Source organism: Vulpes vulpes, chromosome 13 (genome assembly GCF_048418805.1).
Source record: "Vulpes vulpes isolate BD-2025 chromosome 13, VulVul3, whole genome shotgun sequence".
In the NCBI taxonomy this organism is placed as follows: Eukaryota; Metazoa; Chordata; class Mammalia; order Carnivora; family Canidae; genus Vulpes; species Vulpes vulpes.
Genome location: NC_132792.1, coordinates 11,750,388 through 11,758,039, shown reverse-complemented (window position 1 = coordinate 11,758,039; position 7,652 = coordinate 11,750,388). Strand labels below are relative to the sequence as shown.

Genomic DNA, 7,652 nt, shown 5'->3' with positions numbered 1-7,652 from the left:
TGAAGGTTGTCATCACAGTTGACTTAGATGATTTACTCTTGTCCAGGAAGCCTTTCCTCCAGCTCTGGCTTTGCAATTATGCAAAAAAAAAAAAAAAAAAAAAAAGGAAAAGTTAATGAAGATGCATAATGTGAATCTAATCATGAGAAAATATTACACACATCCAAACTGTGGGACCTGGTTCAAAATAATTGCCCTATAACCTTGAGAAGCAACAAGGTCATTCGAGTTAAGGAAAGCCAGAGGACCTGTTCCCAGAGGGGAGAAGAGTGACGAGATGTGACAACTCGGTGTAGCACTGATTGTGGACGCTCTGCTGATGTGCATGGGCTAGGATGTGATGTTACTACGTGTCTGTGTCACCTGCCTGCTGGTGCTGGTGGGCTATAGATTTGGGGAGAAGGTCCTAGCTTTTGGAAGTACCCCCACAGAGTATTCTGGGGCTCTGGGCTGGCCACTTGCTCCAACATGTTGTAAGGAAAAAGAATTTGCACTGTGCTCTCAGCTTTTGTCAAAGTTGGTGATCATTAAAAAAACAAAAAACAAAACAAAACAAAAAAAACAGGGGCGCCTGGCTGGCTCAGTCGGTAGAGCACATGGCTCTTGATTGCAGGGTCATGAGTTTGAGCCCTGCATTGGGTGTAGAGCTTACTTTAAAAAGTAGAGAAAGAAATAAAAATTCAGATAACCAATGGAAGGGGAGAAATCCCTTTTGTGGAAAGTAAAACAGATCTAGGGTTTTAAATTCTGACCCAAGGGGGCACCTGGGTGGCTCAGGTCATGATCCCGCGGTCCTGGAATCGAGTTCCACATCGGGCTCCCTACAGGGAGCCTGCTTCTCCTTCTGCCTATGTCTCTTTCTCTGTGTGTCTCTCATGAATAAATAAATAAAATCTTAAAAAAAAAAACATAAATTCTGACCCAACGTTTCACATTAACCGGAGAACTTAACCTCTCTGTGCCTATTTTCTTGGCTTTTAAAACAAAGGATGTGCATCTGTACGTGTGTCAGTGCACGTGTGTACATGTGTGTGATAATTTCTTTCCGTGTGGGTTGTTCTTGAGTAGGAAGTGACAACAGTGAATGTAGGGCCCTAGCAGGCTGCCCCAAGGGACCAGATTGGAGCATCGTGGGTTTTTCTTGCCCTCGTACCCGGACTCTGTACCTTCATGCGAGCAGCGGGTGGATTTGCAGACTGCTGAGAACTGAGTCCTTGGTGGCATTATCTCTCTGCCTTGCTGATGGCACTGTGATCCATGACTCTGTCACTTGAGCTGACGTGCATTTTAAGATTTTGTTAAACTCCGCCAGCATCCTCCTACGACTCCAGCAAGAACTTGACGTTCCTCATTTCCATGCCCCTCTCCTCTGCTGGCTGCCTCCGGGGAGGGCTTTGTCCATTTTCACTACACGGTGTTGGGGATCGGGGTGTGTGTAGGGGGTGGAGGCTGGCACTTGGCCCCCCAATACCCGGAGCCCGGCTTAACCACTGAGCCGCCCGGCCGCCCAGCGGGTGCACGCTGCCTAAGGAGGGCCCCAGAGACGCTGAGTCAGATTCGCAGTGGGCCCGAGCCAAGCAGGCCTGCGAGCCAGACCTCTCTCTACCACCCTAATAAAGCCAGTGTTTACACAGGGTAGAGGTGCTCATCAGATGTTTTTGCCAATCCCCAAATACGGCCATGGCCAGAATGCGGGGGGGCGGGGGGGGGGTGCTTGTTATGTAAGGCCCGCGGCCGGTCCCCAGACAATGCCACTTCCTCGCTTGGCGAGGCGTCACTGCCTGACAACGGGTTACTCATTTCCTCTGGAAAACTTGGCAGGTCGCTCTGCCCCGCTTCCTCCTCCTGCCACATCCCTGGGCTTCCTCTACTGAATGTTCTCCAGGTTCCCAGGAACACCACCACCCGGGGCCCGGCCTTCGGCGGTGGATGGGAAGAGCTGTTGGGCCCAGGGTCCATGTCACAGCCGGGAATGGCCTGCATCTACAGCCCACCTGCCGAAAACCCAGTGCTTGCAGCAGAAAGGGGTCCCAGTCACAGGTGTGGGGAGGCCCTGGGGTGCAGGTGGGGCTCAGGTGGGCAGCTCAGGCCGTCAGGTCACACTTGGCTCCTTCCCCATTCGTGGCAGGTGTCTACCAGAGTTGCCTCTCCTGTGTAGCTTTTAGCTCCTGCTTTTCTGACCCTTCTCCTGGCAGAGGGAATGGATGAAGGGATGATAAAGGGAAGTCCGAGATGGATTTCCCTAAGTGGGCGTGAATAGTGTGTGGCATGCAGAATTTGGGGGATGCACGAGCTTTCTTTCTTTCCTGCCTACAATACTTGGACCGTGAACACTTGGAAACCAGCCCTGTTTACTCCCTTCCAAGCACCAGCTTTATCATACTCCCCCCAGACGTGGCGGAGTCCCAGCCTTCTATGGGCACATCACTGGACTCCAGTTAACTGGGCAGGCTTGCTCTTTGTGAGCATTTTACCTGATGGATCCAAGCTACAGCCTCACAAGCTGCTCTCAAGGCCGATTCTCCATTGCCAATTCAAAGATAACCGCATACACACATTTCTGTCTTGGTAAGTGCACAAACACATGTGCACACACATAAACACACATGCACATACACACATGTATGGATGTATATGCGCCCCCAGTGCATGTGGGTCATCGTGCAAAGTTACTGGCACATTTTTTCTATTTACCAACTGTAAAAGTTTAGGAATTAGGGATACATTTATCAGAACCCAAACCCTAGTTCTGTGGGTTATCGTACCCTCCCAACAGCCCTGGAGGTTGACAGTTTTATTCCTGTTTTATAGATGGGAATTGATCCACGGTGCAACTCAATGGCACTGATACTCATTAAGTGCCTTTGTGTGCTGGATTTAGACAGAAGACTGAGCCCTGCTCCCCACTTTCCCATGGAGAGAGGCACTGACCCCACGAGCGTGGTTCCCTTGGAGGTACACTCTGGTGGAGCAGAGACCCTGTGTGTATGCAGGTGGATTGGACAGAGAGGCAAGTGGCGGGGCAGAGAGAGGTCTTCTTGGATTTGGCAGGGACAGACCCTCGAGACATTTGCTTAGTGTGTGGCCACCCTGAGACGGAAGGGGTTCTGTTTTGATTTGCTTCCTGCATTCTCTGGGCCTGACCATGCTTAAGAGCCTGGGAGATTGACAGAGCTGAGTGCAAATCCTGCCGCTGCTGCCGCTTTCTAGATGAGTGACCCCTAGCCACGTTTGCTTGGTATCTTGAGTCCTGGGTTCTTCATCCATGAAATATGAATGGTCGTCACCTGTGTCTCATAAAGCAAGAGGGTCAGGTGAGATGCACATGTGATGCCTGGAGAAAGCTGTCGGCTGTGGGTGTTAATGGAGCTGTGTGCTGCCTGTAAGTCGGCATTTGTCATCACAAGACTGAGATCCAGCTGCAGGCTGCGGCACCCAGCCCCTCTCTGCGCATCGTGGCAGGTCTCCTTTGCCCCACGTTGGCTGTCTGCTGAACGTAACTGAGAAGGTGACCTTCATATTTGCAGGGGGGCAGGAGCTTCAGTCTCTCGTTGAGCATTTCACTGAATGGTGGTGACTGCATGAAATTCTTTTGCAGGGCACGATCCTGCTCATTCAGTCCTTGGAGAAAAATTTATCGAATACCTCCTTTGCCCCAGGTCCCTGTCCCAGCAAAGGGCAGTGAACGAGACCGCCCTGCGGTCTTCATCTCCGTCAAGCCACCAGCCTGGTGGTGGTGTGGGGGTGGCGCCCACAAGGAGTTTGGGCTGCTTGAACCCTTCACTCTGTGCTTTCTCTTCCCCAGAAAAGTCTGGGCTCTGGAGGATTCCAGACCACTTCCTTCATTTAGCACAGCTTCCCTTATGCCTGCAGTGTTTGTTTACAAGTTCCCTCGATAGCTTCCAACGGGACTGAGACTCTGTTCCTGGGATACAGAGCCACGTGGAGGTGTTTGGGAAGGTGATGGAGTTACGTTCTTCATGTTGGCTTGTCAGCGATTTACCGGAGCACCTGGAGCCGGGGCAGGATTGACATGCTGGTGATTGCTCATCTGTTCTCCGCTTTGGTCGCCCTGGGGCCGGGTGAGCTTGGGCGAAAACTGACACGGGGCGGTTTTGTTTTGTCATCATTGCTGCCCGTGGGTGCTCCGGTGTCCACCCAGGCCCTCTTAGGTTTTCTCTTCTTTCTTAAGATCCCCCTTCCCTCAGGAAGGAGGTAAAAGGCAACATCTGTGTGCTGGCTGGTGTCTTCCCTTGTCTCTGGTTTGCTGTTTATTTCTGGAGGTTACTTTATTGCTTTCTTTTTTTTTTTTTAAGATTTATTTATTTATTTATGATAGTCATACAGAGAGAGAGAGAGAGGCAGAGACACAGGCAGAGGGAGAAGCAGGCTCCATGCACCGGGAGCCCGATGTGGGACTCGATCCCGGGTCTCCAGGATCGCGCCCTGGGCCAAAGGCAGGCGCCAAACTGCTGCACCACCTAGGGATCCCCTCTTTATTGCTTTTTTAGAGAATTTGAGTCAGTCTGTTTCTTGTGCATGTGTGTGCATGTGTGTACGTGTCAGTGTGTGCATGAGCGTGTGTGTGTTTGTGTGTGCACGTCTGCATGCGTGTGTGTCTTCTCTATGTGCCCCTGGAGCAGTTGCCGTATCTAGTACCTGCTGTGTGTTGGGCCATGGGGTGGGGGTTGTCGTTCACCAACACTGAGACAGCCACTGGGAGGACAGGTGTTGTTAACATCCCCTGTTGCAGAGGAGGAAGTGAAGCTTCAGAGCCAGGAGATCCAGGGCCTCACCCGAGGTAAATGTCACTAATGTCAGAGTCACATCTGAACCCAGGGTTCTGAGTGCACAGAGTAGGGGAAGGTGAGGTGTGCATGGCCTGGTGGCACAGAAGATGGGCTCTGGGTGCACAGCAAGGGGGAGCTTACTTAACATTGCTGAACCTTTGTTTTCTCACCTGTAGAATGAGGTAGTAATAGTACTTACGCCTAAGAGCCACTGAGAATATCTAACAAAGTCAAATCTTCCATAGGGGACACAGAGCAGGGTCCAGCGTGCAGAATGCACTCTGACACCCTTGGGTTGTTGGGATCCTCCTGGTTCAGGTGGATTTGACAAGAGCTGGCGACTCACCTGAAGACGAATGATTCTGGAAGGTGTTGGTGGGAACTGTGGGCTCAGGAGGAGACTCTTGGCAGGGCTGGACACATGGCTCCGTGATGGTAGAGAGGGGGGTCCGAGCGAGCAGTGGTCTTGGGATGAACGTTGCTGGGCAGGCAGTGCTTTCTCTAAGCAGGACGGAAGCCCCGAAGTGGCCAGGCTGGAACACTTGTTTGTGATGAGGAGTTCCCCACCCTGTCAGCCACCTTTGTTTTGCTTTGATGGTCTTTCTCAGAAAGGAGGAAGGCTGTGTTGGGTGTGGCCGCTGACTTCCTATGGCTGCCCTGATGCTGGCTGTGCTCTGAGCTTGGCGGGCTGTTAGATCCGCACCTCCTTCCGTCCTTTGGCACGGGCCAGGCCTCCGGGCTCCAGCCTTGGGGACATTCCTCCACCACCCCCCCACCCCCTGCAAGTGTCCATCCTCAAAGGCTGCAGGGGGCAGTGAGCACTGCTGAGTGCTGGCGGCCTGCAGGCCAAGACCGCTTCCTCTCCTGCTCCCGTGTGAGTGGGGGGCTTTTGGGCGCCTCACCTTGAAGGTAGCCTGGGCTGCTCTGCTCCACAGCCTTGCCTGGGGACATGCCCTTCTTAGTGACCCAGCCCAGCTCCCCCTCTGCAGACCACATACCCCACAGAGTAGCGCCTTCCTCCTAGACGCCCTGCTCGCCCTTGTTTGGATTCTCCGTGTGCTTTCTTTCGTACGCCTTGGCAGAGTTTTGCACGGGAAAGAATTTGCAGATCAGGAAAATGACCACTGTTGTCCCACTTCCTGTCCTCGTTTTCAGTCCAGACTGAGTCACCAGCCCACGTGGGCTTGCAGTCTGCATCGCTCGCTTGGTGGTAATCTTATCTGGTTCAGTGACTTTGTTACGGGCACCCACTTGGCCTCTACAAGTAAACGGTAAGCACGGTGACAGCAAGGACAAGGAGCTGAAAGGTCTTGAGCGCACGTCTTGAGATGTTTAGCGGCCTTATCCCGTGTAATCTTTCTGAGCATCACCCAAGCATGCTATTACTTAGGGTTCAAATCTGAAGCTCAGAAAGGTAAGACATTTCTAAGTATCACTAGCTGTGAAAGGGACAGAACTGGAATTTGACCCCCGCTGTCTCTGTCGCCCCAAATCATGACCTTTTATGTGCTCTGTCCTCATCAAAGCCTGTTTGGGGATGGATGCTGTGATGCCAGCCTCTCTCTGTTCTTCCCCTCCTGGCACTTATCTGGGATCCTCCAAGACCTGCCTTTTTTTACAGCAGACTGAAGCCGCTAGAAATCCCTGGCTTTGCAGCCTCTTCAGGCAACCTGGGGGGGTGGGGTGGGGGTTGTTTACAAGGAGCAGAGCCATTCAGCGAATGAGGTGTCTTTGCACAGCGAGTGTGGGCTCCCGCGTTCTGATTGCCCCCCAGACCCCTCCCGTTCCAGAATTGGTGCCCCCCTTGGGCTGTCTGCAGAGGCCAAGAGGAGTCGACAGTGCTCAAATGTGAGTGAAGTTAAAAATCCCAGCACTCTCCAGGAGAAGCCTGTGACTATGCACAGCTTCAGGCCCCTGAGCGGGTCCCATTCTGGGACGGAGAAGCCCAGCGCATCCAGTTTCTTCTTGGCCAAAGATGAGACTTTGACTCCTGTCAAACGCTGTATCCATGGCACTCTGCTCCAGGTGAACAAGAGATGCCCCAGAGTCTTGAAGGCTTGTGACAGGAGCTCAAGGCCTTACCCTGTGCTTATGCAGATCGCATAGACAGGTCACCTGTAAGATTCCTTCGGGGGTTCCGACATATTTTCTTTCCCCCTTAAAGTATTTAAAGAAAAATGACACCTTGAATCAGCAAGGCCATTTGTTCTCAAAGCTGCAAAACGAGAAAAGGTGTCAGCTTCCCTGGAAATGAATGAAAATCGCAGGCCCTTTTTACAAATAGGTGATACCTTGGGTTGCACTTTGTTATTTCCTCTTGGAGTCTGTGTATGGCGGCAGCGTGGGCTCTGTTAGCGCTGCTGTCGTCACGCAGCACAATGCACCACATGCTCTCAGAGAACGTTCCCATTGCCTGTCTCCCTTGAGCAGTGCTCCTTGCGGTGAGGTGGACAGAACAGACCTCACACCCATGTGACAGGTGAAGAGACAGAGGGCTGGGTCGGTGGAAGGATGTGGGACTGTGAGCTGTCCTAGAAGCCCCTTCCCTTTTCTGATGTTTGGTTTCTCCGTCGGTTGGTGAGAATTGGCCATGGGGCTTGTACTAGGGGGTCTTCCTGCTTCATCTTTGTCTCTGCTGTGCTTCGTGGTTATCGAGGAGGAGAGAGCTGGGTCTGTTTCAGATGCTCAGTGTGATTTTTCCTCCGACCTTATTCTGTTGTGGGGGTTCGGCTCTTGCCCTTCCCTGCCAGTACCATGGCCGCACACCCTGATCTGGGAAGGGGACATATCCCAGCAGAAGGCACCTGTGCATTGTGGACAGAGGAGACTGGATGGGGTGGTCTGGCGGGGTAAGTCGACTAG

General features: G+C 52.5%; 1 long non-coding RNA gene across 3 annotated transcripts in view; it reads left to right on the top strand.

Annotated features, from left to right (window-relative positions):
* Positions 1 to 7,652, top strand: part of LOC112915980 (uncharacterized) — a 182,916-nt gene that overhangs the window by 105,331 nt on the left and 69,933 nt on the right. The window lies entirely within an intron of this gene.